This window comes from Pundamilia nyererei, unplaced genomic scaffold, assembly GCF_000239375.1.
Source record: "Pundamilia nyererei isolate P.nyererei 1_Seehausen unplaced genomic scaffold, PunNye1.0 scaffold00095, whole genome shotgun sequence".
Classification (NCBI taxonomy): Eukaryota; Metazoa; Chordata; class Actinopteri; order Cichliformes; family Cichlidae; genus Pundamilia; species Pundamilia nyererei.
The window spans coordinates 2,303,377-2,321,874 of NW_005187496.1; the positions used below are offsets into that span (position 1 = coordinate 2,303,377).

The 18,498-nt window shown below is 39.2% G+C and overlaps 1 protein-coding gene across 2 annotated transcripts in view; it reads left to right on the top strand.

Annotated features, from left to right (window-relative positions):
* Nucleotides 1-17,691: 17,691 nt before the first annotated feature.
* The window catches only part of eif3d (eukaryotic translation initiation factor 3, subunit D), an 8,459-nt gene continuing 7,652 nt past the window's right edge, over nt 17,692-18,498 (top strand). For both annotated transcript variants that reach the window (XM_005739975.1, XM_005739976.1), the window contains exon 1: nt 17,692-17,812. The gene's annotated coding sequence lies outside the window, so the exon portion shown is untranslated. The remainder of the gene's footprint in view (nt 17,813-18,498) is intronic.

Consider the following 18,498-nt stretch of genomic DNA (forward strand, 5'->3'; position numbering starts at 1 on the left):
AACTTGTTTCTACCTGACACTCAGATTATAGAAGGAGAAAAAAAACCCTCCCATTTCTGATATATAATCATATTGAAGGCTAATATACCCTTATGTGATTTACTTATGAAAGTGTCCACTTTCTCATTACTTTCATATATTGTTTTAGGAAGTATCCAATACATACAAGTTTCATTTACCGGTATATAATTTTTCAGGGGATCTTTTAACTGTTTTCACTCTTGTATGCTTTTCATACAAGTTTCACACAAGACAGATACAAACTTTATAAGATTTATATATATCTGTTCCATTAGCCTTATATGATTCACTATATGAGGCAAGCCAAATCTGATGCAAGTCTTTTATAAGTTTTTTCGATTTCTTTTCCATATGGGTAGTGTCAGAGCAGTCTGTTGAGTGAAGGCAGGTATCCAATGATTTCAAGCCAAAGGGTGAATGTAACAAATTCTCTTAAATTTCTTGTACCTGCTGCTCAGGTAGCGGGCCAAATGTTTACTCATTATTTTAATAAGACTTAAAACCACTGACAGACTGATCCAGCCTTAAAGTTGTTTCATTTTAAGCCTCAGAAATAAAAATTCAAGGTGCTGAAAAACACACATTCACTTTTCTCCTTATGCTGCAGAAAAGCTTGAATATTTAACCAGTGACCTTGAAATCAGTTTAAAATGCTTCATAAATTTTCTGCTGGATATTGTTACTCATATCTTTCAAGCTATTGTCTGCAAATAACATATTCAGATTTTATATAATATGCTTTTTTTTTTTGCAACATAAGGGTTTTTAAGATAATATCAGATGTGGGTGGCTGATCTCAGCAGTTCCATCTATAGAAATACTACGTCCACAGTTCACACCGACACTGCTTTTTAACTGACAGGTTTACTTTTCCATGCATGGCAACATTTTCCCACAAGAAAGAGACAAAAATGTATTAATAAAGAAGAAATTAGGGAATATACTATGAGAGTGCGTCATTAGTTCTTTAAATTGATATCTGTTCATTCAGTAAGGTTGCTTGACGTAGGGAAGTTGGTAAGGTTATAATCATAGGGTTGCAATTATTTCTGGTTTTAAAATACAGATTTTTGTGGTTCGCTTATTGCCCTACTATTAGAATTATTTGCTATGCACAGGTTGCTAAAAGAATGTTATTACACCTGCATACAGACAAAGAAACCCATGTTATCTTTTAATTTAGCAAATTACATATTTCTTTGATGTCTAAATTTAACTAAAACAATACTTGTATCCTAGTTTTTCACATGTGGAAGACGAATTTACCCATAAAACTCCAGCACTCTCCCAACACATGCTGACTGCTCCACAAAACAGTTAAACCACACCAGAATCTTCGACGTGCATGTTTTAGTAATTTAGATATTTACTGTCTCGGGCCCACGTATTGAAAATATGATCAAGCTAAGCGAAAAGAGAAAAGAAAACATCGCCCCTATACCTGGAAACATTTTTTTTTTGTCTCTAGCTGCCATTTTGACTTTTGATATTCAAGGCCAGACAAGTGGGACTCCACTATTTAGAACAGGGATATTAGACATACAGCCTGGGCCAGAACCAGGATGCCAAAGGTAATGTGTGGCCCAGTATAGACGACACGGTACTATTCAAGGAAACTGCAACTTTCTCCAGGGTAGAAGTCTAAACCATCACCAGATTTGCAGAGATGTTACAGAAAGTGTGCCAGCGGGTTTGATTTATGGCAAAGATATTAAAATTGCGCCAATTCTGCATCAGACATTCAGGCCTGTGGATATTTTTTTGTTTCTACGTAATGATTCTTATTTAGTTTTAAGATCAGAAGTTCAAGATTTAGAAGGTTTTTTGGTAACTAACATGCAGCACTAAAGATCAATACAGCTGTCAGACTGTGTGGAACTCTTTAAAAATAAAGTCAATGAAAGTGAAGACGAGCAAACACTGCCAGATAAAGCTGTCACGTCCCGGTCGCTTAGAACAGGTGCAAGGAGACGAGCTTTGAAGAACACTTGAACAGTTCTCAGTGAATATCAGGTAGCTTTTTTGTTCGGATTGCCCATCCCTATGTGCAGCGAGTGTTCTCTATTATTTTCTATTGCTATAAAAGAAATCAAGCTGCATTCAGTTTCCATGAAAACGTGTTTGCCGTAGCAGGAATGGTTCATAAGGACAATTTCTAAGAGACAGAGTTGCATGGCTTTTCATGTTGCAGCATTCTTACTGATTCTATACAAATATTGTAGATAATTATCTGATTACATGGGTGTACTTTGAAATTAATCTGTGTCGCTGCTCAGATTGTGACCTTAGCGAAAGAGCTAATTTGTCTGTGTTGTTTCTTGAAAGCTGAACACTGAGCCATCATGCCGAGGCTCGCTGATTAATTATACACGTGCTGCCTGAGGTGTGTAGGCCAGGGTGGATCCAGAAATATTTGAGCAGTAGCCACAATACTGTTTTTATGGTCCTCATCAATTTCAATCAGTACAGCTGTAATTAAACATATAATTCTGAAGGATCTGCGCCTTAATTAACCGTTATGATCTGTATAACTGCAACACTGAAAAAGATTTTAAAAAGTTAATAAGTTACTATTTTCTTATCTGAAGTTATGTCTTTGTGGTGTACTGAGCTGCTTCGGGAATGTGAGTTATCATGTAAAACAAACTTGGTCACACTGGCTTTGTGTTGGTGTGCATTCTTGGTAATTTTGTGTGTTTTAATTGTCATAAAGTAAAGCTATGTGCCAGACAGGCGTCCTTTCTTTATCAGACTCCGGTACATGTGAATGGACTCCTGTACACACTGTTTGCACTTTGGTGTGATTACACACAGACGTTTTTTCACATAACTGTAAAAATGATTTTGTTCATTACTCACCAACAGTGTCAAGTTGCCTCTATTGAGCATACAAAGGTTTATTGGGGCTCATGGAAGAGGATCTCCATTAAACGCCAAATATTGCTTAAAATTTACTACCGACCTGCCTTTCTTCTTTTTCAGTAGTAACAAGTAGTAATTAAAGTGGATTTACTAAACACTACGCCCTCAGTTCACAACTGCTGGCAAAGCAATGGCGTAAAATTCTGCATGGAAAACACAGTTGTACAAACCCCGGCACAGAAGCACAGATCCATGCTACTCCACAGCACCTTGCATTTAAATGACAGCTCATTTATACTGAAAATGGAAATAGGTTTTGTTTACATGTAGTCATCATTTATTCATGAAACACGTTAAAACATTATGGCATAAGAACCCCAGAACGAACTGACTTTATACTTTAATCATGGCACCAGTATCGGGGGAGTGATTATTCATAAAATGTATGGGTCTGTGCAAAAACCTTGAGCCACTGCTCATTTTACTTCCAAGGAGTCAGACTTGCTTGTAATTTTTAAAGTGCTCTTGAGCAATAGTTTCACACCTTCAGAAGTTCTTTCAATGTTTTTCTTTGGCTGCTTTTTCCACTTGTTTTCAGTTGGTTGTGAAACATCTGTCTCACTAAAAACACTGCATCCAGATAACCTGAATCACCTTTCTAACGTTTGCCTATACGTGGATTGTTGAACATGTATCAGGATATTAGCTGAAACCGTACGATATACAGGTACTGTGTGCAGCATGTCCTTAAAAACTTAAGGAAACGGGACAAATGGAGGACCAAGGAAGAAGAAGCCAGTCTAAAAGATCTTCCCACCGTGTCTGGAAGTCATATAGATAATAAACAAATCTAAGTCTAAAGGTATAAAAAACACTTTTTAAGTATCTATGATATGTACATGTGAGATTATAATAAACATAAACATTATTATTTGTAGAATATTAGGAAATCCAGTATACATTCACCATTTCAGGAATGAAATTGCCATACATAAAGCTATTGCAGAACCTGGACCTGATGCTGCTTTCCAGTGGGCAGGAGGGGGGACGGCTGGTACATGGTGAATGTGGGCTGAGTCTTTGATGCAGTTATGGGCTCCGTTGAGACAGCGTCTGTGCACACCATCCTTGATGGAAGAAGTCACGATGATCTTCTCTGCAGTCCTCACCACACTCTGCAGCGATTTCCTCTCTCATGGCGTGCAGCTCACAAACCAGAGGGAGATGGCTGGTCAGGACACTGGTGGTGAGGACAGGAGGGGGTAAGGTGTGGTCTCCTCTTCCGGCACAGGAAGTGCAGTTGCTGAGCCCATTTAACCCGTAATAATGTATTAAGTGACCAGTAAAGACTATCGGTTATCTGCACCACTGAAACTTGATACTATTGACTTCCTCCACTCCACTGTCAGTGATGAATGGGGGATGCCTGGGCTGGCTTGTGCTGAAGTCAATGATCATCTCATCTGTCTTCTTAACATTTAAGATCAGATTGTTGACAGTGCATCAGTCCACCAATCACTTCACCTGCTCTTGATAGGACAGGTCCTTGTTTTCCCTAATGAGACCCTCCCCTGTTGTGTTATCTGCATACTTGATGATATGATTAGAAGCGGATGCAGCGCTGCAGTCAAGGACTTAGGACATATCCTGAGGAGGGGAGCTGATGGAGAGGTAGATGCAGTTGGAAAGGGTGTTTCCGTGTCTACCTTCTGTCTGACCTCAGTAAACACTTTCCTGATGAGTTCACGCTTTCATTCTCTAGTTTCAGTTCTTATTTTGTACAACTTATTCTCTCAATTACAGTAAAAAGGGGGTTAAAGTTGTCACTGTCCACCTGTCCTCACCTCTTGACTCACAACTTTCTATCTGAACCGATCTACCTCTACTATGTTCTTTATGTGCATATTTGTATGAGTGTGCGTATGTATATGTGTGGTTAAATGTTCGCGCAGAAACTCCACCTGAATTCCTGCCTTCTGCCTCCACACACCTGAAACAATCACGCACCTGATCCTGAGGTCCTCGCTTGTTCCCACTACGTAAGGCAGTGGCAGATATTCAGTCTTCGCTGGATCGTTACATAGCAACAGTTAGTGAAGCCCAGTGTTCTGGGAATCCATCCTACCTCACAAACCATCCTGCCTAAACCGTCCTACCTTTATGAATATGAGCTAGAATCATACTCTGATGGGTAAAGTTAAATGGCAAACCGTCCTACCTACTTAAATTTATGCTGGAATTATTCTGTGACAGCAGAAATGTGCATAAACTACATGCGGTAGAACAGTTTGCCAAAGTAGGATGGTTTACCAGAACACTGGCACCTTCTTGTGTTATAGTACCTGTCAGAATGATTCTGTTGTCCTCCTCAATAACCCTACATTGGTGAACGTTGCAGAAACGGTAGATCTGAGGATATTCTTGCCTGTGCAAACTGGGACCAACACAGCTGCTGATCTTTTGCACCTCAACCACCTACTTGCCAGGTGCTTGAGTTCTACCTGGCTAATAATCTCTGACAAAACTACAGTATTCTTTATTGTGTAGCTGACAACTTGCTTACTTATTAGTTTCAATGTCAGATCTGCTCCTTGCTAATCACAGTCATCTTTAGCCCCTTTTCCATGGTACCAGGTACCAGGTACTTGTTTAGTACCTGCTCGGCTGGGGTTCCAAGCGATCCAAACAGGTATTACAAGACACATACCTTTAGTACCTACTGCCAGTAGCATTACTTGATGAGTCATGAGAGTGTCTCATTCACGAAAATCAAAACCACCATTTTTGAAACTTGGCAAGAGAGACTACAAAGAAATGACTACAAAAACCAGAGCCCAATCCATAATCGTCCCTCCACCAAACTTTACATGACAGCGTACCACGCAGTCTGCATGCGTACGTGCTTGAGTTTATACTCCTGGCCATGGAAGTGATTGATACACCAGAAGCCAAAGATTTAGGTGGTTGTGTGGACACGTGGTGCTCAAAAATTGAAGTAAAAAAATTATTTTATTTCAATTACAGTTCATATTTTCCATCAACAAAAAAACCCTGCAGGTGATACAATAAATTTAATTGTCAGTAAATGTGATAACAACTCTGTATCTTTAATGGAAACCCAACGTCCCGTGGCTCATTCATGAATCTAAACATGCCTCACAGCATGTTTTATTTATCCAGCTGTAAATACAATGAAACAATGCTTCTGTTCAGTTTTATCGAGTTGCCGCTGCTTGCTGGTCTTCAGCCCACGCACAGCCTTCTGCAATGATCCTCAGAGGAGCATAAAACCGCCATTAAAGACACATTAAAACTGGTTTGCTTGGCACATACTTTATATTGCCCGGCCCCTGTGGCTTGCAGTTTGATGAGAGTGGAGATTTGTTGTGGCCGAGCAGAGCTCTTGTTTACTACAGTTTGTTAGACTATAAATATAGTGTGACACCCCCCCCCTCCTCCAGCGGCGCTTACTGTACATGGAGAGGTGATAGTCAGTTGATGGGTCTGCTGGTGGCATCACTATGACTCACTCTGATTCTCTGCCTACAGGCTCTCACCCACGTATAATATGGACCAAGACTCAAGTTAACTCTAATAGGCGATTATTCACTTTTTTGGCAGGAGAAACTATGGAAACTCAGAGTGAACACTGTCATCAGCTCAAGAGGACGAGCACAACAAGGTCCCCACACGATCCTAATGAACACGTTATACAACTGCAGCTGATTCTGCAGCACATTTAAAATAACAGAAACATTTACAAACATGCAAGCATTTTAATCACTGAAGGCTTTTAAAACACAGCTAACACAAATGAGGGGGAGTCTTTATTTTCAGAAATCAACCTTTACCTGAAGTGTACAGACACATACTGCTGCTTCGGTGCATAGCAACAGTATGTGTCTCGTGTTATATTTCCTCTCGTCAGACTGTCTGACTCGACTCAAACCATCAGGGACAAATGAGTCTCACAGTTCTCTTGGATGCCGGATAGAGCAGAGTTTCTATTTGTTGTCGTTTTGGGGTTTTTTTTCCTAGCAGTGCTGCTGCAGTTCCAGTGTTTGGATTTATGACTCAGTCAGTTATTCAGACGAAGAATCTAAACACATTTATTTGCACAACTACAGATTCCAGAGACAGATCCAAGTATTAACAACACAGGTGTTTGTCCTCCCTGTTAAAAATCAGGAAAAACTGCTAACCCCCCTCCCCACCACCACCACTAATTTCAGTCACGTTATTAGTCTTTTCCATTTCAGTCATGGGTCTTTTATTTGATAATCAGCTCTGTCCTGTCCATTATTTACAGTCGATGTCAACCATAAGAAATAGAAATAAATTAATCACAGAAAATAAATGAATTAAATGGAAAGAGCCAAATATTCTGTGGCCTTTGGCACCTACGCTTTTTACAGAAAGTAAATATACACTCAGCAGCCAATTTATTAGGTACATCTATTCAACTCCTTGTTAAAGTAAATATCTAATCAACCTAAATACTTTTTGTCTTTCATTTGGAGGAAGTATTAAACTTGGTTACAAAAGTCCACAGCCTAATAAGTCAACTGTTCATGAAAGGGTGACACATGCATGGTTGTTTCCTTATAGAAGACTCAGAAGGTGTCAGACATGTCAGCTCATTAAACTCATCTCAGAAACAAAGCAAACAAAAGGGAGGACAGAAGAGTCTTATCTGTGTGTGTTGACTCAGAAAGCAATAAAGAATACATTATATTCCAGTAAATGTTGTGCTTCATGCTGGTGCCTGGTTTTAGTATTTTTCTTGCATAAATAAGGTTTCCACCACAAATTGATTTCTGAAAATGGCAGAAATTGATGCATCTAAAATAAATGAATTTAAAAAAAAGACAGAATCCAGGAAATTAATTTTCTGGGAAAGTAATCAGACCTTCCTGTCCAATGTGTCCCCTTATTTTTCAGTGTAACATACTGTGCAAATAAGTCTTCAGTTATGACCTTTAAATTTAGATTTGATGGTTTTATCGTCCAAGGTCTCGGATAAGATGTAGGTCTAGGTAGGTTTGTAAAGCTTTTGTATTGAACTCCTTATTTAAATGTTGCGTTCAAGAGAAAAGAATTTAAAGTGTGATGCACCATTCCAGAGATTTTAAAGTGTTGTATCCTGAAGATGGACACTGATGAAAAAGAGGATGACCACATGACTTCTGTTTCAAATGATTACATGCATTTTTCCCAAGGATAAGGCAGCTGTGTGGAATGCTCGGCCTTGATCCTTTTTGAGAACCATCCCACAACTCAGCTGGTTTGACAACTGAATATAAAGCACTGCTAACATTTGGGGAAGCTTCAGTTTGGAAGAAAATCAGAGTGGGCAGCATCTGCAAAATGCAACACGTTGTGCAGTAATGTATTGAAATCTTGTAGCATCCACCAAGTCCCTCTGCTTAAGAAGGCAAATGTACAGCCTGAGCTAAAGGTACAACAGAACTTCACCACATCGAGGGGCCAATGGATGGGGCCATGTACTGTAAAATCATGGATGAGCTTCTCCTTCCAAAAGCCTCCCAGCATGACACTGACCAAACAATACCACCAAGCCAACAAAGGAGTGGCTAAAGTCTCTAGACCTTAATCACAAAGCTGTGAAGAGAGATGAAGCTTCGAATTGCCAAGCGGCAGCCAAGAAACCTCAAAGACTTAGGGAGTTTCTGTAAAGAGGAGAGCGACAACACGGCTCCTGATATGTGTGCAAACCCGGTGATCAGCTGTGCTTCCCCACAAGGGTTTCTCCACCAAGTACCTGGGGATCAAATACTTATTCCGATCAGTGACATGCAAATCAATTCATAACTTTTCTGTAAAGGGTTTTCTTCATGTTTTTTTCTAATACTTATTTCTCTGACTGTATGAATGAAAAAGTAATACAATCTAAGGAAAATCCACAGGTTTGTTTAGTTTATGTGTGTTGATGCTCTTATGCATTTTATGGTAGATATAAATCTAATAGGTCAGCTGCTGTAGCTAAGATTAGCGTAAAAATTGTAAACAGCAAACTTGGCTCTGTCTCAGCATCCTCAGCACCATGTGTTTCTGTCTGAGCTTTTCACTAAGTCTTCAACAGGCCCAGTCTCCCTGTAGCTCATTTGCAGTTCTCTGGTTTTTGAGGTTGTTTTCATGGTCATCTGGCATCCTTTGTTGGGCATTCTCCATATCTTTGTGATAATTTTGTGTCACTATGTAGTTGTTTGTTCTGCTGCATCTCTTTGTAGCCCTTTGATTATGCTCAGACTTCCCAGCTCGGGCCCTGGGCTTGTGCCCAGCATCTTCAGTAATCTCTCCATGCAGCTGCTGCTCTGCTTTTGAACACAAATGAAATGTGCCCCAAAGACAATATTAATGACTGTTACAAAGCAGTGTAAGAAGTGTATTAACGTTGAGGGATGGTTGGTTTAATGCAGTACTGGACTTTGAACCAAGCTATTTTCTCCCAGAAGTAATCGCAGCTATAAGATGAGCCTAGTTTTAATAGCCAGATAACAAAGGGTCCTTTTATATGATCTAACTTGTTTGGAGCAGCCATCTATCCCAAATTCTAAAATTACCCTTTGAAATGTTTCACAAAATGCACTTCAGTTTTTTCCCTTGCAAATTATGAGAAAGGAAATAAAGTATCGTGGATAGCAGTGCTTGATTGTCTTCCTCTCCACTGTACACTTCCATATGAAACTGTAGAATAGTGTTTGATGCAATGCTCTGGGTTTGTTACAGAAATGACAAATCAGCTTTAGATCATAACACTTGGAGTGTGAGTAAGTCTAATTCGATGAAAACAAATGTCTGTTTTCACTCAATTCAATTTAGTTTTATTTATAAATCGGTGCTTTACATTGTAAAGTAAAAACCCTACAATAATTCTTATTTATAACAAGTGAATGGCCACATCATCATCAGCTGATATCTGTTTAACAAACATCAGTGCTGACTATGTGCAGGAGTTCATTCCTGCTGCACATCATTGTTCACTGTGTTACAATGCATAACGTGTGTGTGAACAAAAATCATTTTCTAACTTCAACCAGAAACAAAGAGTAAAACAGTACAAATGTGTTACCTCAGGGTCGTGTTCAAACAGAACGAATCATTTTTAAAAACAAATGATCGGTCATGTTGTGCATTTTCAAATTTTACATGTTGTTTTACTGTGAGAAAGAGATGTTATTGAAATTATCCCAGCCCGGCTTGGCAAACAGTGTTTATAGTTTGATCACTATGATCTCTACTAAAGACAAAGACGATGTGATTGGTTCTTTTTTTTTAGGCCAATCTGATTTTCCAATGATTTTCTGGTAGTTCTGAGCTCAGTGAATATCCTCACTTTTAGTCTTACAAACATCAAAGACCTCAGGACTGTGAAGACTTGTTTTAGTTAATGCGAGTTAACGTCATTTTACAAAAGCCTGTTGGAGGTTAAAATGGGCGGATCAAAGACTTGTTGTGTGATGCAGTTCAGGAAAAACAGAGAACAGCTGCACACTAAAACAGCCAAACGAGGAACTTCCCAATATTTCCTGTGTTTGCTACTTTGACTTCACTGTCTGGGAAATGTCTTTCAAAACTATTGCTGAAAAATGTAATTTATGAATCAGATCAATTTTTTGCACAGAGTATCTAGAACTTTTTAGGAAGCAAAAAAAAAAAAAAAACTGACAAATTTGGACTTTGGCTGGGTTTTTGCAGAATAAAGGCCTTTTATTACTTATTTTGAGTGTCTGGCTTTAGTTTGACTTTGAATAAAGGAGTCACAGGTCTCCTGCAGGCTAATATGTAATTGTCTTTTGCTGCCTATAATATTAAAAAATTATTTATAATTGTAAATGATTTTTGTGGAATTTTTAAGAAATGTCCAATAAATTTAAAAAAAAAATACAAATTTAGATAATAAAAAATAACTGCACAAAACTAGTGAAAGATATTTATGTTTCATTAGAAAGCTGCAGTTCAAAAAGAGTCATGCAAGTTGATTCATTCTTACTGAAAGCCAAATGATTACAAGGTTAAACATAAATACCAGTAAACAACAGTTTTAAAGGACAATGAGTGTTAGCAGCCTGTTGCATAACAGAAGCAAACTTCAGCTTCCCTTTGTCTTCATTGTCTTTCCTTTTGTCCTCACCGTAATCACTTTGAGAGTGAACTGTGAAGTAATTTGTCCTTCAAATGCTCAGTGTCTTTTCAGCACATGTAGCACCAGCCCACTTTGAACCGCAGCCATGACGAAGACCCAATCACCAAAGCATTTAAGCTTCATATTGCCAGGATGGTGAAGCACCGGGTAGCATGGATGTTGCTCTCTGGGCTGATTCTGTCCTAAATCTAGTTCTTTGGTTTCAGCTATATTCCTTTTTTCAGACAAACATGCCCATTTTTGCATCAACTATCAATTTTATTGATTATTTACTACAAGCAGTGATCAGTTTTAAACGAGGCACATTTATTTTTAATTAATGCAAAAAAGTCTGCAGGTTCCATCATTTATTAACAGAAAATGTGCACGCTACACTAGAATGTGCTTTTTTGTGTTGCTGGATATCAAGTTTTGCTTTACACTAGGATACATGTCTTTGAATATTACTTTCATCATTATTTGTCCAAAATTATCATTAAAACTGAGAAACCTGTTTTAAAGACAATATGACATCACATATTTACTTGTTTTACAGATTTTAATTCATATGTTTTACAAAAAATGCAGAGAAAGTCCATTTAAACATGAGTTGAGTTTACATGTTAGTATTTAGTGGTTAACACATGCCCACAGTGTTACACTTACATACTGTGCGGCTGATAGTATATCAGGGCTTAGGCGTGATGTCATAGTTTATGTTCACATTAAATGCGTAAAAGCTTGACAATTTATAGGGGATTATTGTAACTGATCTAAACACTATTATAGCGTATACAGTGACTCCCAGCAGACCTCCCTGCCTGCTTAAAGAGCATCTGTTTTTCAGCGTTATCTTGGAAAGAATCGAGGGAATAATGATTTCATTAAGTATGAATCATTTCAGTATGATTCAGAGGTGTGAAAGGATGGGTGACATTTCTGCTGACATTTCTTTAATTTGATCCATAACAGGGGAAGGTTGGAAAACTGCAAAGTACTCCTTTAAGCCATCATACTCACACGTTTACACACATTAAAGTGTTTTATGTTTTAGGAAGATGAGGTTATCTTCAATTGGGAAGCAGCGCCAGGTCCTGATTCTGAGAAAAAAGCTTCATATTTATAGAAACACAGAGGGGAAATAAACTGTTTTAAAAAGATGTTTCTATTTCCCCCTAATCCATTGTGTGAAGTGTGCTGCATGTGATTTCTGTGTCTTAAATATCAGATAAATGGTAAAATAAATGTTAGGGTACGTTTTTAGACATCAAAGTCTTACATAAAGATGTTGAATAACCATAAATTCTGTGTAATGTTGAAAAAATATTACATTTGAGGATAGCTCAGACTTCAAGGACATGCTTTTTCAAATGTGTAGTGCCTCGTGTACGTCTACAACCAAACAGCTTTTGTCCGTAACACAGTGGAAAATGTAATGATAATAAATAATGGTTACACTTTTGTGTTGATATGAAATGTAACTGATTATAGACTCACTCTGGGATGAGCTAAGGCTAGCTGTCACGCTCAAAGTGAATATGCGAAACACAAAGAATCAGATTCTTCTGCTCACTGAAGCAACAGAATAACAAAATATTAGAATTTAACTCAGCACAGCTGAAGCACACTTTTCTGAGATGCTCTGTCCTGCACAGGGAGCCACATTATTATTGGAAATGCTCAGTGGAGAGTTCATGATCAGTGACTCCAAGCAGCAGAGGTGAGTCACCACACCTGCCAATCAAAGTAGGCCATGCCCCTAACTCCAGCATCCAGGTGGATGAGTTATAAAGAATCAGGATTTATGAAGAAGACAAAAACATAAATATGGTATAAAATGCCTTTTAATTCTGTAAAGTTTGGCATTTGTTTTAAATCCTGCCCTGTGTGACAGCTTTTCCAATCAGATTTGTGATCTGAATGCACGCTGGTGCCAAATACATTTTGCTCTCCCAAGAACAGCTATATAAAAATCTGCTCGTTTAGGTGTTTCTTTCTTTTATTTATTCATTTTTATTTATATTATTTCAGTTATTACATTATCTGTGGGATGATATGATGATGTCTAAGGCAGGACATTAGAAGATGTTTTTGTACTCTGTTTTCCAGTTGCTTGGTCCAAACCTGTAAAAAGGGCTTGGCAAGACTTGCAGACGTTTTCAAGAGAAAAGTTAAAGATTTACTTTTTTGCTTTTAAATTTTCAGGATGTTTAGTTTTATAATTATCTTGTACCTCCTGCAGCTGTGAAGCTGCTTGGTGTGAGGTGGATGTCAGTATCAAGTGGAGCTGCTGCCCTGGCTCCTCTCACTGGGTCCAGCTTGATTTATTAATCAAGTGCTGGAGGTTGCAGTAGATCGTCATTACTATTGTGATGAACATCGTGCTGTTACCTGTTGTTTGCAATCATCTGCCTGTAATAATCCCGTCTCTCCTCGCCTCTCCTGGTTTCCTGCTCCCAGCTGTCTTGGAAATCTTTCCTCCTTCGGAAACACACTCGGCTGCTGCCTGTGGAGCAAACTTGCTCACTTCATCACTTGTTCTCTGTAACCTGTCAAAGAAAGGAATCACCTGCTCCCCAGCCTACCCACGCTCTGCCTGTTCCCCTTACTAACTTCTGATTTGCCTCCAGCCGCCCACGGACCCCCCCTCCAGTCTCCTACAACACAAATAAGACTGACACAGTTTATCACTCAGCTCTGCAAACAATATTCCTCATCTGCAGCTCCGTTAGCTCCCTGTCTCACTCGGGGAGACCTCCTGTGTTTTGACACTTATGTTGCAGAACGTTGACATCTCCAGCCTGCTAGTTTTTCACTATTCATTCTTTACCAATAAATGTCTCAAACTTGCTAACTTGAAACAGCTAAATGGCAGTTTTCTTGAGAAAATGTTACTAGAATACATTCTTTTCTATCCATCCATCAATCATCTTGATGCATGCTCATCAATCATCCAGGTAAGTAGAAAAGTTGATTCTGTTCATCTGGACGTAGCGTTTTGTGGGAGAAACATTTCGTCACTCATCCAAATGACTTCTTCAGTCTCAGCTGACTGCAGGTTTCCCCAATCTTATAAACAGTACATTTGCATAATGACTGAAACCAGCCCACTGAAGGAACAATTGTGAATGGTACTCATGGCCAGTGATCAATGGTCCTTGATAGTGGGTTTTGATCAGTGGTTGTTGATCAATGGTCATAAGAATTTGCATAATTAAGATTAAGGAACTGACCACCCAGCCCATTGTTCCTTCAACATACATCAATCATCATGTTCGGGTCACGATGGCAGCAGGCTTAGCAAGGTTTCCCAGATATCCTTCTTTCCAGCAACGCTTTCCAGTTCCCCTTGAAGGATCCTGAGGCCTTCCACAGGCCATTCAACACATATCATCTCTCCTGGGTTCTCCTTCCAGTTGGTCGTGGCTGGAAAACCTCTTGGGAACATCCTCATCAAACGCCTGAGCCAATGAAGCGCGCTCCCTTTGACGGGAAGGACCAGCAACTCTTCTCTGAGCTCCCGCCAGATGTTTGACCTCCTCACCACAATCTTGTGCTTTCAGTCACTACCCAAAGCTCGTGAGCACAGGTGAGGGTTGCAACGTAGATCTAAAATTGAAAGCTTCGCCTTCCTCACGCTCCAGTTTCCCATTCTTTTGTGAACAAAATCCAAAGAGTTTTGAACTCTCTTCCATGGTGTAACTTTTCCCTGACCTGTGTTTAATTTCTAATTGAAAAAACTGAGAAACAAGGATTTTTCATTAAACTGGAGCCAGTAAACTGTATATGTCTGGCACTTGATTTTCCCACGGTGGCCCTCAGTAAAACCGAGTCTGACACCTTTGGTTTAGAACAAAGTCGTGTGAAAGATGTTGCTGCTGCTGTAAAATTGCAAAGAAACATCAAGTCTGACAAAAATACACCTCTGCGTCAGACAGCGGCCGTCTTGTTCCTTTCCACCTAGCTAGCAAAACACCCTCTGTGTGAGGGTGTAAAAGATATTCTTTTTGGTTTAGAGAAATAATTCATACATCCATCAAGATACATAATAAAATCACTTAGCACACACTGTGCTGACCATCTGTTGTCAGCGCCGCTCCAGAAATCCCGGAAGGACGACTGTGGGCAAGTTTGATATGACTCACCGCCCAGCTGCCGGGAGATAATCAACACACAAAACAAGGAAAATGGCAGAGTTCACTGTAGTGCTGTATCTGTTGTCTACAGAGTGAGAATCTGTGGTTTTGTTTGAGCTCGACTACATGTCGGAGACGAGAATGCAGATGTGGAGAAAGACTTGCAGATATGCGAAGATGGCAGCATTATTCATCACCCGACTGATCCCTGAGCAGCAGGAAGGGCTGACGCTGCTGCAGGAGAATTCATTTTCTCTCTGCCAAATTGACAACAGTCACGCACACAGACTCCTTTTTGTGTTTTAATCAGATTTCCTGACCTTTGCGCCGCATGAGTAACATCTTAATTGGATCGGGGATTCGCTTAGAAGCCCCTCTCGAGGCCTCTGAGGTGATGTGCGTCTGATTTACATTTCTAAAGCACTTTTGACAGAACGTGTATGAGATTAAGCTCTAATTACTTGCATAAAGCAGCATTAAAAAGACAAGATGAAACACGGTGGACTGACAATAAATGGAACCTGTATGAATCTTGTATCTGCTGAGAAAACAAGGAGAGAGAAAAGAAAAAGAAACTTGTTTTCCTCTAAGGTGAACTTTGCTCCAGTTGCTCCAGTTGAGTCCATACAGTCCAACACTGTGAGCTACACCCTCACAGGCCATCTCAGAAATGGCAAAAAGAAGAGAAGACAAAACACAAAAAGGAAAGAAAACAACAACTTACACATGGCAAGGTTCAGTAACCAGCACTTTATATGGAACGCAACAGCAGGACCTTGGATGAGGGACACTTTCTGCATTTTCTAACCCAATAACATGTCCAGGTGTTACTCATACAGATTAACAAATCCTCCAGGCCTGCCTTCAACACACAACACACACACACCTCTAGTTCTCAGCTGGCAAACAGTGTTGTTTTGATGCAGGTTCACGTGCAGCTCCCCACAAATGTGACTGCACAGCGTGGTGATGCATACAGCTCCGGAGTAATCTGTAAACATGACAATATTGATCTGCAGAATGATTTTGAATCCTCTGAATGATTGTTCTAATGTGGCTGTCTCCTGTTCTGCTGCTACAAAGCTCTGACGAGCGTCTCATCTCCTTTCTGACTTTCGGGAGTTTCAGTGGTAGTAACTGTTGGCTGACGTTAATCAGCTCCAGTTGTGCTTGTTTTTAGTTGTCGCTGGTTCAGTTGCACAAAGAACTTCAACAAATAGGCTGAGAAACACCATCACTCACAGCTGCTTCCAAAGGTTCCATTTATATTCAAACACAGGAGTTTAAATCAAGCCATAAAATTTAATTTAATCTGCAAACTGTCAGATAAGTGCAGTGCAATAAATGTGCATGCAGTGAAAAATAGCATAAAATGCAAATAAAAGAACCTCAAAACTGAGTTTGTTGTCCCAGTAACCAAACCCCATGACACCCTCAGGATGGATGGATGGATGAATGGATGGGTTTACCAGGATTCTGCTACTGACTGAACAAAAATTAAGATACCAAAAAATCACCATATAAAATTGACCATATGGAAATACTTTCCTGTTTTAAATGGCTTAACAAAATTAATTAAATAATACTCATTCCATGCTTTTTAGAAAGTATAGGTATTTTAGGCTGTGAATATTGGATATAATTTGTAGTTTCAAATGTATTTCTACACATCAATGTAAGAAAACATAATATTTACCCCATTTACCTTGTTTTTTGATATTTTAACAACTGTTTAAATGTTTGATTTTGGAAATTGCGCCCGGAAGTGTAAATATATATTTTGGACGTTTGTGGAGACCGTGGGTGATCACAATGTAAAGTATTCACTGCCCTCCTGTGGTCAAAGTGAGAAATTGCAGCACTTTTTGACAAGAAAAGTTTTTAAATACTTGTTAAAAGCAAAACGTCTGAGTGATTATTGTTGCAATTATTGAAAAACACCACCACTGTTGGCAGTATTTGAGGCTTTTTTGGAAACATTTTTGATTGTGTCGTTGATCGCTAGCAGGAACACATGTAGTTGGTACCGTCTAGCGGTGACGTCCTGAACTGCAGCACACAACAGCTGTCAAGTTAGACGTGATAGCATAGCTTTACATCCGATGCGTTCTTTCAAAATAAAATGACACGTAACTAACGCAAAGGGATTAAAAAATCTCTTAAAAATTAGTCAATGAAACCCAAATAAAATTGGCTAAAAATGTAGTAATATGCAAAATTATATAACATCCAAAGATCTACAGTATATCTGTATGAATGATTGTTGTATTTCTCTTTAATAATATTGAAAACTAAACTTCATAAGCATAGAATTTGAGAGTAGCATTTCAAAGGGCCATTCAACCATTTATTTGCTCTTTGGCCTAAATAATTATTAAAATTACATACATTAATCTGTATTTTGTTTTTGTTTTTCATGTAATGTAAAAATAGCAGTTATCTTATTTTTAGGGAACGCTCATTTCAGACGACGGTAAAAAACAAACAAACAACTGACGTACTACGTCGGCTGCTGCTGTAACACTGCAGGAAACACGGCGCTATACGGCCCTTCGCACTTCCTTTCATACCGGCGCTGTGTTGGGGCAGAGCCGCGTCAGAGGAACTGCTGGATTAAAAGACTCCATATACTGACACAGAATTCACGGTAAGAGCAGAGAAAGCACACACAGACGTGTGAAAAGCGCCTGTTTTTAGCAGCATTTTCAGTCAAACATCAGAGATTTGTGTTTACGCGCGTGACACGCTCCACCCGGTTAGCTTAGCATTGCTAGCATGACCACCTGGCGGTGCCTAGGGTTAGCATTAGCCACAATGAGCTAACGGTGCAGAAAAAGCGTTTCAATGCTGCTCTATTTCTTTTAAATAATTACACTGGCTGATCTCAAGTTAGCAACTGTGCGTTTAGTCTCAGTATGTCTAGTTTTTAAGCAGCGATTATTACCAGTTGGCTACCGAAAGCCCGCAAAGAGCCCATTTATTCGTTTTTAATATCACAAATCTTAAACATCAAATCAAACGATAAAATAATGTCCTTGGACGTCCTTATGGTTGAAATCTTAGAATAGTGAATGTACCAGCAGTGAGCACCGATCATTACTTTATGTTACCAACTTTAATGCAGCATTACAGGATGATGAAATGATCCACGTCAGGTCTACTGCGCACTCAATCTGCTTTGGAGATTGTCTTGATTGGTCTTTGTTCATCGGTCTTAAAAGACACCGAGTTAGTAGGAGATGTTTTATTTTAGCCACAGAGCGGTTCTTTGTTGGTGGGAGCATGCCAGATGTTATCTTGAAGGGCTAAACACAGTACCGGTTCCTTTACTCT